At 35.7% G+C, this 12,464-nt stretch overlaps 1 protein-coding gene across 4 annotated transcripts in view; it reads right to left on the reverse strand.

Annotated features, from left to right (window-relative positions):
* The window catches only part of spop (speckle type BTB/POZ protein), a 136,674-nt gene extending 124,663 nt beyond the window's left edge, over nucleotides 1-12,011 (reverse strand). The window contains exon 1 of one of the 4 annotated variants that reach the window (XM_068215324.2): nucleotides 11,932-12,006. The gene's annotated coding sequence lies outside the window, so the exon portion shown is untranslated. 4 annotated transcript variants of the gene reach the window in all.
* Nucleotides 12,012-12,464: the final 453 nt, after the last annotated feature.

The raw sequence follows: 12,464 nt of genomic DNA on the forward strand, positions 1-12,464 counted from the left end.
TTCAAATACCCATGAAGAAGAAACCCAGGAACCTCCTACTGGAAATTTCAATAGCGGTTGCTGAATTACCAGAAGATTTAAGTGCTTTCATTGATTCAGAGTAACTAATAAACAGACGGCTACAAATTCATTACACAAAATTATTTCAAACCGTCGACTATGACTATGATCATGAAGCGAGTTTGGATTAAATGCAAACTAATGTTATTGTGTGTGGTATATTGACATGCAGCATTTAAAAACACAGAGCTGAAGGTCACAGAAAAGCAACACAAACAGCTCTCATTGTGATACAATGATTGACCAAATAAATCTACCATTTTAAAACGACTTTTTTGGAAGCTGTTTTATGGCTAAGTGTAGCAAATGCTTTTCCATTTGAATGCATGTTTGGATTTAACTAAAACCAACTTTACTGATAAAATGCACACGAAAATCAGCAGTGATTATTTGCCTTTATAACTTATAAACATCAAATCTCTGTTGTGTGTGTTTTTAATGCAGGACTTAATTTGCACTGACACAAAAAAAGAATTGTAGTCATTAGACATTATCTTGGATATTTCAAAAGCTCACTTCATTATGTTTTAGATCATTACACGGCACACTCTGGTGCCTTGGAAAGCAATCTGGTGCCTTCATTCAAAAATGCTGTCCAGCAAGTCAATGACTGTCTGGACAGTGAGGCAACTGCCTTTTTTTGGGCCCAGTCTTGTACAGCTCTCTGATGAAAGTGTGTGCGAGACCATTAGTGGCTGTTAGTGAGCGAGCATCTCAATCAATAGTTGCTTGACTATCAAACAGTCCAAAAGCCAATTCATACTCCCACCTGCTTCTCCTCTGGCACCCTTCTCTTCTGTCCATCACAAACATCTTGCCAAAAAATAAAAGGCCAAAAGTCTGAACTATCGATTTCTCTGAGCAAGCGCTGAGCCTTGCCCTCATCCTTCAGTTGCTCTAACCTGCAACAGTATGATATGGTTGTTTCAAACTTCATGTCATGTTATCTTAATGTCGTGTCATTTTATACAAAAAAAAAAAAAAACGATGCATGGTGTTGGTTTAAACAACTTATTAAAATGAACTGAAACACCATGTTTGCGTTTTTTGGGACACAACGTAATTGTTTCATATTCAGTTCCCTTAAATTAGCAAAAACTTAAGTTAACTTAGTTCCTTCATGTTGTCCCAACACAGATTGATTGTGGGGATCGCAACATTATTTAAAGTGCACATTGTAAATAATGCAGGCTTCCACAAAATTCATTCATGTTGTCCCAACACAAATCGATTAAAAAAAAAAGTTAACAACAAATTTAAGTGGATGAAACATAAAACAAAGTTTCCCCTAAAATATCCAGAATTGTGTTAAGCTCATTATAAATAAGTAGTTTGAAAAAGCAGCAAAAACATTGAGTTCAACATGACAACAAAGAAATAAAATTCTCATCTAAAATAAGCTTTTTTTTTTTGTCATGATTGTTTTATTTTTCATCTTTTCTCTTTTTTTTATTCCACCATTTAGATTGAAAGTAAATGGTTCATGTGTCATTTTAATGATTTGAAGTTTACTTAAGATCACAAAATAAAAAAACAAGGTAGCATCAAGTTTATAGAAAGAAAAAGTAAGAAAACATTAAAATACACAGTAAATATATTTGATGTTCAATTTGACATGATCACTATTAGAAAGCATTTGACCAGTCATACAAGCAGGGTTTGGGCTTGTTCACAATGATTCTACTTACAATAACGTTTATGCTGGCAAACAGAAACAATGAATCTAAAAATACAAAATAAAAATTAAAACAACTATAGGTAAATGTTCTGATACTTGAGAGATTTTTAAATGATATATGCTCTGTGTGCTTATCTAAATCACATTTTATTCATTCATTCATATTCTTTTCAGCTTATTCCCTTTATTAATCAGGGGTCGTCACAGTGCAATGAAACTCCAACTTATCCAGCATATGCTTTACGCAGCGGATGCCTTTCCAGCTGTAACCCATCAATGTGAAACACCCATACACTCATTTACACACATACAGTACAGACAATTTAGCTTACCCAATTCACCTATAGCGCATGTCTTTTGACTTGTGGGGGAAATCCACGCCAACACAGAGAGAACATGCACACAGAACTCCACACAGAAATGCCAACTGACCTAGCAAACCTTCTTGCTGTGAGGCGACAGCATAACCCACTGCACCACCACACCACCAGATCATTTTATTCAAGTACTATTCATTTTCCACAGTACAAACATTGAGCACTGCAATTTATATTATATTTATTTTTTTAATTAAAACATTAAAGAAAAAAAGTATAACTTACACCATCACATAGGTTCAACCACAGCACTAAGGTTACTTATATATAAAATCTTCAAATACAGTAGCAAAACCTGTATAATTTTCATATTAAAGGTCACGGATAGTGTGAAAACAGCTAAAATAGCTACATCTCACATTCAGTGCAACAACCCCGACTAAGGTTATGAATAATCTTCAAAGAAAAGAGTGCAAAGAAATAGAGATGTTAAAGTACAGTCCGATCTGTTTATGTTTTCACTGTATTAGGTCTATATGAATACTAATGAGGGCAACAAGGATTCAGAACACAAAGAGAGCGTGGGAGAGAGAGGAAGAAACTATATTCTAGAGGATCTCTTAGAAGTAAGGAAATATTCATTACCATGATTACAATTTGCAATCAAACTCTAGTACATTGAGTCAAACTACAGACACATACTCAGGCCCAGTTCATACCTCTTTCTGTGGCTTCTAGTATCTAAATATAAATCAAACAAACACACACAGACACACACACAGAGAGCATGCCCTGATGTGTACAGAGACAAACTCTCACATGCTCTGATGAGGATCAAGAAAATATTTTAGCCCTTATATGGAAGCCCACACAGGCATTTGCGACCCCAATCCATATTTCAATTTCCATCCTCTCATGTAAACGAATTCAATCGCCACTATGTCTTCTCAGTGAAAGCGTCTGTGTGAAAAATGAGCCTATTCTCACCCGCATGTCCTGACGCCTTCACGTACATATCTTTAACATGCACAAACACCCTCAATCAAGACACTCTCTTCAGAACCCTTTCATTCATTATCAAATCTCACGCATCATCATATGGGCAACCTTCAATATAACACATGGTATAAAGTTTAGCTTTTTTCATTTACATTTCTCAGAACCACTTCTGTCACAATGCAATTACTTTGAAACAGTATAATGGGTGAAAAGTAGGATTGTGCAAAATTATGAATGATTTAGTACAACAATATATTTAGATGCCAACCATTAGCACGCACACACCAGCACATTAGGCAATGTCAAGTTTGGATTTGTGCGATTAATCGAAATCGAATCGCAAAGGCAATTTGAATCGTTGTGATCAACGAATCACAAGAGGCTGCGATATGAAATGTTTATGTATTATATAATTTCCCCACCCAGAGCAAATGTGTGACTGCAGTCTGCGTGTGACTAGCCAATTAAGTGAGAACACTTTTGTTCTACCCAATCAGAATTGTGCAACAAAACTAGGGTTGGGCGATGTCAACCAATTTGGCATCATACAATGTCTAATGTAAAATGTTGCGATGGGTGATGGCATCGTTGTCGTAGGTGAATTAATTATTTATGAATAATTAAGCCATAACAAATTAATTATTTGTAGCCTACAGTTTCAACTACCTGACCAACATGGTCTTTGTTTTACCCATATAAGATAAAAGTTACACACAAATTACCACTTGTTAGTGACTTTTTCCGTGGGGCTCTTGCATGAATAGGCAGTAATTTCTGTCATTATGATTGCATCTACAAACTTGGTTGGTAAAAAGGTTCACAACCAACAGCAACCAGCCAACAGTTTCTAAGGTTTTTGCAAAAATTGCTAAGTACAAGCGTGAAAGCGAAAGACTGAAGCAGTGTACTGATGCTGTGACATGTTACCTGACAGATTAAAAGGACAGAAGAGTCGTTAGATAGAGACAAGGTAAATGAAATATCACGTTTAACAACAATAGTGAGACGCGATCCAGCAGTACATGCTTGATAAACTGTCCGACGTGCACTGCTCTCTGAGGTTTTGTGCTCAAAGCACCCGCTGACTGCCTGGAGCCCAGACTCTGCAGAGCTTGAAAGCAGATGTGTTTGCGTGTGTGCGGTCATGTGATGTGCGTTTTCTGTGATATAGTGTGAAAGGCCTTTTCAGAAATGTTAGGTGACGTGGACGTAGACGGTTTTCATTCTAAAATACCATTTTAAAATGAAGATGAATTAGTGTAAACGGGGATGTGCGTGTTTTTCACAAACGGGTTGCTGCTGTGAAGGGGGCAGGGACGAAGGATTGTGATGCCGGATCAGCATTGTGATGTCTATGGGCTATCAGCGATGGACAATGGCATCGTCTATCGACCCAAGCCTAAACCAAATTATGCAGAAAGTCCACAATAAAACAAACAAACACGCAAGCACAAACAAGTTGGATGATGGCGTCTGCTGCTTCAGAAGCATTAATTCATTCAAAGCACAAATTCATATCAAAGAAAAACACCATGTTGGTTATGTGGGAATATTTTGGTTTCAAAGTCATAAACACCGAACAAAAATAGGTAATCTGTAAGAGCAGTCACAGAATTGTTGCCACAACATGAGGAAATACAACAAACAACACGTAAAAATGCACTACAGTCGGCTAAATGAGGAGCATCTTGCTAAAGAGTCAACGAAGTATTGCCAGTGGCACTCAATCTAGTAGCTAACAACAGCAAAGTACGGAATTGTTTGCAGCATATAAAAACACATCAAGAAGGCACCAGGAGATAACTAACGGGTTTAATTTTTAAATATTTATAAACATTTGAATAACAGTTTGAGTTAGGAGTTATTTAATATCTTTCCAGTTCCTTCTTTAAGTAACACTCACTGCATTTTTAGCAGTAAGAAGCTAAGATACAGAATACTGAGCTGAAGCTTGACTACAAAATTCTTATCAAATCCAAAATCGCAATAAAAAAACAAAAACAAAACAATTAGATATTTTCCAAGTCAACTTGTCTCTGAAACCAAGCATCTGTAACGATTTTAGTATTGATGACAACCATGAACACTCTGATCTGCTTTCATGTTGTCGCAGATTCAGCGAGAGCAGTTTCTGTTACAAAACAGCTTCAGCATTTTTGACCATACAATAATGAGATTTGTGTTAGAAAAAGACAAGATAGCAGTAGCAGTGCAACAAAAGGTTATTGTTTAAACGTTAACACTGTCTATGGCAATAAAATCAAGTAAATGACCTTTTGTAAAAGCGACAAGTAAATGTGTCGATTAATAAATAATAAATTGAAGAGTCATCCAGTAAAGTGAAAGAAGAAAAGACTTTATGATTAGGTCATTAGCCCTTTTCACAAAAATAGTCGTTATTGGAAACTTACATAAATCCGTTCAAAATTACTAATATAATGTATTGTGAAGGTAAAAAAAAAAGAAAAAAAGAAATAAAAAAAAATAAAAAAAGATTTGAGTTATTATCCTGGTAAGTTTGCGCCTCTCAAGAACGAGGGTTGGTTTTGTCACTTGGTAACCTGCTTCTCAACTGCAAGCAAAGTGACCAATATCTGATGCAAATAAGCCACTTTCAGTGCCACTCTCTGTGTATCGTTTTTCCTTCATATGAAAACCTTTTACACTAAAAGCATTTTTTTTTTTCAAAATTGTCATTTGTTTTTAACAATTTATTTTAAATTCTATGATTTATACTTTATATATTCAAATAGTTTTGAATTGTCAATTAACACTAATAATGTCTTTAGAATTTTTTTTAAATGGCTGACTTTCAGCTGTTTGTGAACCTAAATTATTAAAATCATATGACTTATTTCCATTGATTTAATATCTTAAGTTGCCCCCTCAAACTTCTGCTGCATCAACAGTGTTTACTACTATTTGCTTCCTTTTTTCCATGCTGCCAGCTTTCTTTTACCATAAGCCTCAGACATTGTGAATGTGGTTGTTTATTGGGTAAATATTAAGCATGCACTTTATCAGGGGTTTATTAAACGAAGAACAATCCGGCTTTATTACACCCAAGCCAGTCATTTACTACTGTTAACATTACTGATTATTTAAAACAACAGCTTTAAAAAATTATAATAACAATCTGAATATTTCAGCACGGCAATCTCTCTCTTTCGCAGTCTGCCGCCTGTTCCCTGGTTTGTTCATAAATTACAACTGTTCATCATTCGAGGCAATTTGGTGCGTAATATCTTGGCTTTGATGGAGCTGCTGACTAATTGATGGATTACTTTATTTTCGAATAGCGGAAACTGCCAGAGCGAGGTTGCTGTAGTAAATCTCTTCGCAATGAAAGAAACCATCACATTTACACTGGACTTTAATCAGCACCTATTACAAGAGTTTATTCGGAAACACTCCATCAGTCCCATTTTGCACAGCAGATAGTTACGGGAAAGAATCTGTCATTTCTGACACCTGCTGAGAGACCCCTGTCAGATACATCATAAGCCATAACAGCCACAGATTATTAGTGTTATTAGTGTAAACAAATTTTACATGTCCATTGTGTACATTTCACACAATGCTCAAATAAAGATCTAATATCATAAATGGTTTTTAAGTGCTGGAATTAAACACCGGGAGTCTAGACGCTAAAATAAACCCTAATGAGCACAACCTTTTAGGCATGAAATCTGCAGAAATATTCAAAATAGACTGAAATGCGAGCTTCATTGTTCTATTTCACACAAGAACGCAGAACTCGCATGAATATCAGAGACTAGAAGAGTACATTATATAAATATTTATAATCCTCAAAACAGTGGGAAGTGGGTCAGACTGATTTCAGGACGTATGCTAAAAGCCCAGAATAAATATGGAAATAAAGAAAGTGTGTGAAACAACAGATGGCAGAAGTTTGACGTTTAAAAAGAGCAGCGTCCTCAGAGGAGCTTCACTATTTCAGCTTCATTATCATTGCATCGCTGGGGTTAAGAAGTGGACATCAGATAGATTAGAAAAACATGCATCTCCAGAAATGCATTAGCTGAGAATGATCTAGTCTCAAACACACTCAAGATTTGCACTCTGTAACTTTAAAAGGGAGTTGTGTTTTTATATCATCTAATTTTATTGTGGTGGATGCTTGTCACAGCGGAAACCCTTCGAATTTGCTAATCAAGAAACGTTATCATCATAATCAAATGTTGAACGCTGCTTAACATTTTTAAAGAAACTGTTCTTTTTTAATAACTGCAGGTATTACAAAATAAAAATAGTCTGTAGTGTTGTCATTTCCATTCAAATACATTTCAGGCATTTCTGAATAGGTGTTTTAATTTTTAATAATTCATAGAACAATTTACTGACCCCAAAATGTATCATAAAAAGGGTATATGCCTGCATATATTGGATTAAATTAACAAAATATTTGTTTTTTAATGTAAACATACATTTTGATGATATGTGTATTAAAGGAGTCATGAACTTTTTTTATTGTTTTAATGTTGACCATGTCATGTGCAAATCGTGGGTGAGATAATTGTGTTTGGAATAAACTGCAGCTTCAGTATTAACCAAGCGCAGTCGGTTAACACTGTCGAATTAATATTCAGTAAACAGCTTCAATATTAACCGAGCGCAGTCGAGATAGACATAGTAGAATAGAGCCAACAAGTTAAACACTTCATGCTATAATGAAAGATCAAAATAAACTTATGCACAGCACACCATCTAGCCCAGTGTTTGCCAACCATGTTCCTGGAGGCACACCAACAGCACATATTTTGGATGTCTCCCTTATTTGACCCATTCATTTCAGGTTCTGGAGTTTCTTCTAATGTTCTGATGAGTTGATCTATGCATGTTTGATTAGTAAGAGGCTGAAAAGTGTAGTGATGGTCTGCCTTCAGAAACAGGGTTGGGAAACACTGATCTAGCCAACATAAATAACAAAACAAATGATTGCAGTAAAGTATTTATAAATCTCTTAATAAACAAAGTACAAGATGACTATCCCAAATGACTAAAACGATAAAACTAAAAAAAATCTTCACTGTGCTGAGCGAAAGAGCTTACTGAACAGCGCATCATCGATGACACAAGAGTGCTCAAGCCCGAATGTAAAGTAAGTGCGGACCGTCGGGGGTGACGAGAGGGGGGAAAAAGCGTGCTTCTGCCCGGTTCGAGGCAACTGTACGTAGTGCAAGTACGCCCTCAGTGTGCCATCACAGTACTTTGATGCCAGATGTCTCAAGTTGGACAAAATTTCTGGCATGCGCTGCTTTAAACAGTCAGTGCAGCACCGCATGAAGTTTAAACACCTATTGAAATTGTTTCATTGGAAGTCAGGTTTACCCTACCTAGGTCATAAACTAGGCATGCACGATATTGGTCAAATCTGACATTGAGATTTTTCTTCAATAAATATTGTGATGAAATACAATTTTACAAGATAGCACTATTTGACGGTTTTCTAGGGACTCTAACAATATGCAAATTAGGCATGGGATGATTATCAGTTTCAAGGTTTACCACTGTTTGGAAAAGTCAAGGTTTTAAAACCACTAGTATTTTCTGATATACAATTCCTACATTATATATACATATGTTGTTGTTTTTTAGGGCAACAGTGTCTCCACATCAAAAAATACTGATTCAAAATATTTTAAATGTTTCTTAAAATACAATATATTGTGTTTAACGGAGGAATAGTTGTTGTGTTTTTTATACATATTTTAGAGTAGTACAATACCTTAATACTGTGAAACTATAATATTTAAAGTATATATAATAGTATTATAATAGTATTATAATAATACATACTGTCACAACTTTATACCCAGCCCATGACTTATTTAGATACAGAAATTGAACAATCACATTCACAATGCAATAAATGCTTTTCTTACTTTGCTTTGTCTCATTTCTTGTCAAAATGCCTAAAATTTCTTAGAGTAAAAATATTGTTTTGCTCTCAGGTTCAGAGTAAAAATCAAGAGTTTTTCCCCCAAAACAAGTTAAACTATGCCAGTTGAGTTAAGTAAAATAGCCTTGCTATTGCTCTAAAATGTAGATATTTTGACTAGAAACAAGACAAGAACTTGAAGAAAAACTTTTTTTGACTAAAATTCCATATCATTACAGTAATTAAATACAATTCTGCAGCTTCTGCTCAACCTCAATTCAGGCTTAACATTGCATATGTTGCAATGTGGCTACTGCAGATGAGCACATTGTGATTATCGACGTTGAAACAATATATTTGTCCGGCCTTATTATACACTCTCAAAAATAAAGGTATGACAGCTGTAACTGAGATGGTACTTTACCTAAACAGTACATATTGACGCCTAAAAATGTAGTGATAGCAATACGTATGCTTTAGTTAAAAATGTGTACCTTTTAAAAAAGAACCACCACAGTCAGTGACAGCTCGCATATCTTTTTTTATGCGAGTGTTGGTACATTCCAGTTTTCTGGGCCTGGTGTAAAAAGCAGTTATTTCAGTAACACAGACGTTTTCCCACTTTAAAAGGTACAGGATATTATTTCAGCACGATGACTTCTTATGTAAAAGCTCAAGTTAAAGTTGAAATCCTTTTAAAAGCTATTAGAGTCCATAATGACAACAACGATCTGTGCTGCACATAAAAACAAAGATGGGAAGTAAAGAAGTACAAATACTTCGTTAATGTATTCAAGTAGATTTTTCTGGTATCAGTACTTCACTACTTATTTTTTTGACAACTTTTTACTTTTACTGCTTACATTTTTACATAAAATATCTGTACTTTCTACTCCTTACATTTTTAAAACCACAGTTGTTACTTTCGTTTTCATGTGTTTGGTGACGCGATCTGTATTATTTCTTGTCATTTCACAATAATATGAGAGCCTTTTTGATGCCGTCAGTCTATTTTTCCTCATTGCACGCCTGCGTGCTGCAGTGCGTTGCCTTTTCAAGGCTATCGCGCACTGTACGTGGGCTAGTTTATGAAGATTACTATGAGAAAGGCTAGGATGACTACGCAGATGTGAAAGCCTAATGCAAAAAAAAAAAAAGTTAGCACTTCGCAGTCAAATCTGATAAGAATTTATTTTAGCATAAGAAAAAAAATATTTACTATATTTTTGACAGAATTCAGTGTAAAATGTAAGATATTATATATAAAGATAGACAGGCTTACAGAATAATTTTTAGAGTGAATCAACATAAATGGCAGCTGATGTTTTTGATCTAACAGCCGAAAAACTACATGCTGAACACTGAGTTTGCATCAGGAAGATGATACATGGGCCGCCTTAAGCAATGTTGTTAGGCTATATTATAGGGTGTGATGCTGCTTGGCTACTTTCGTAAATTTAGCAACAAACATTTTACATAAATATTGTAAAGGTAGGTTACTTTATATTTCTGTATCAGTAGGATGTGAGGACTAGTTACCTACCTATCCTTACTCATATCCTTCAGCTTTGTCCCTGATATAACAGGGGTTGCCACAGCAGAATGAATCAAAAATTATTCCAGCATATATTTTACACAGCGGATATCCTTCCAGCTGCAACACAGTACTGGGAAACACCCATACACAATTACATTTACACACACACTTATACACTACTGCCAGTTTAGTTACCTATTATTCACCTAGACTGCATATTTTGGACTGTGGTTGAAACGGGTACTTTTTACTTTTGTACTTTTACTTAAGTACAAAGTGTAGTCAGTACTTCTACTTTAACCAGTCGTTTTAAATGTGAGTATGTGTACTTCTACTTAAGTAAAGGATGTGTGTACTTTTGCCATCTCTGTATTTAATCCCCCAAAAGTGTCAGAGCAGGTGTTTTTGGTGGTACTGAACAGATTTCATTGTCCTAGTTGACTAATATTAATTGTGGCAAACGTGTGTGTAACTCTTTCTGCAGCACTGATGAGTTTTAAGTAAAGTGTGTTCGAGCAGACTCAACATAACATCACATTTTTCAGAATAAATTACCAGCTGAGGACCCAGATCTGATCTGAAACCACCCCCACAAAGCATCTCTGAGTGGCATAGAAAGCGTTCCGCTTCACAGGCGCCTCAAGCAGTCCAACTTGTCAGTTGTGCCTAATTCCTGCAATGCAGCAACCCATTCAACACGTCTGCGTGAACGCGATCATGAACGCGGCTCACTCCTGGCAAAGAGCGCCCCTGCAGCGCTGCACTGCGCACGCGCACAATACCAGCCCAGTATCTGGCAGGATGCAGGACGTGTAGATAGCGCATGCGCAAAAAGAGCCTCCCATTCACATTCAACACGGGATCAGTATTTGGCCAAGCTTCTGTCTATGATACACAGGCCTCCCAAAACAACTTGGAAGAATTTACAACAATACTCTAGTACTGCAGTAAACATGACAGGGACCCAAAATAACACAATAACCATCTTTCAACGCCACAATGAGAAAAGTTACGCAATAAATGTATGTGTAAAACTTTCTTAATAAACATAAACAATATAAACACAGCATACTGAAGCAGGTGGAGCCAGTGTGCTAATTTACATGACAGTTGTCACAAAAATCATTACTTACTCTTTAAACCTTCAGTCGCTGGTAGATTACAAAAAATAACCATTAAAACAGAAAAACGCTCTGTTAAAACCACATCAAATATATGTTTTTGTATTATATAAGACTGATAAAGTATTAAGGCTGGCAAGCGCAACAAGAGGCTAAGCTAGTTAGCACCACAACAGCAGCTTAACACTAGCGTAAATATTACCGATTTAAATCCTCGAACTCTGCAGTTCTCACTTTAACGAAGCTAAATAAGAGCTGAAACAGAAATATAACACCTCCCCTGGTATGTTTTGGAGTATAAGAGTTTATACACTTACCTTTTTGGAAGATAAGCTGTTTTACCGTATGGGATATTTTTCTATGGAGCTGCTTCACGTCCGGGTTAAATGAATGACGGCAGACGGGAGTGCGGACGTACTCGGGAGCGCGCGCTGTGCGGTAGCTGTCAAACCACATTTGTGCATTCAGTTTACATCTGAATGGAATACATTCAAGGCTTGACATTAACTTTTTTTTACATTACTAGCCACTCGCCATTTTCACTAGCCACACTTTTGTTGTTGGGAAAATATATTTTATATGTTAATGTTAAGCTCTGAATAAATGTATTATTTATAGGCTTCGTTGTAGTCATAATTTTTGAAAGTTATTGTACCTGTCATCTGTTTATTTCATTTCAATGTATGAGTAAAGAGGATAAATGTAAAAGTATAGTCTAACTTTATAAATATATATTTTTATTCCGTGTTTATTTACCAAAAACAACACTAACATTATGGAGGACGAAACCTGCAAAAAAAAGAAATAAATAAATACGCAAATATATAAATAATTAAGTAAATAAATCCAT

The sequence above is a fragment of the Danio rerio genome, chromosome 3 (assembly GCF_049306965.1).
Source record: "Danio rerio strain Tuebingen ecotype United States chromosome 3, GRCz12tu, whole genome shotgun sequence".
Lineage (NCBI taxonomy): Eukaryota > Metazoa > Chordata > Actinopteri > Cypriniformes > Danionidae > Danio > Danio rerio.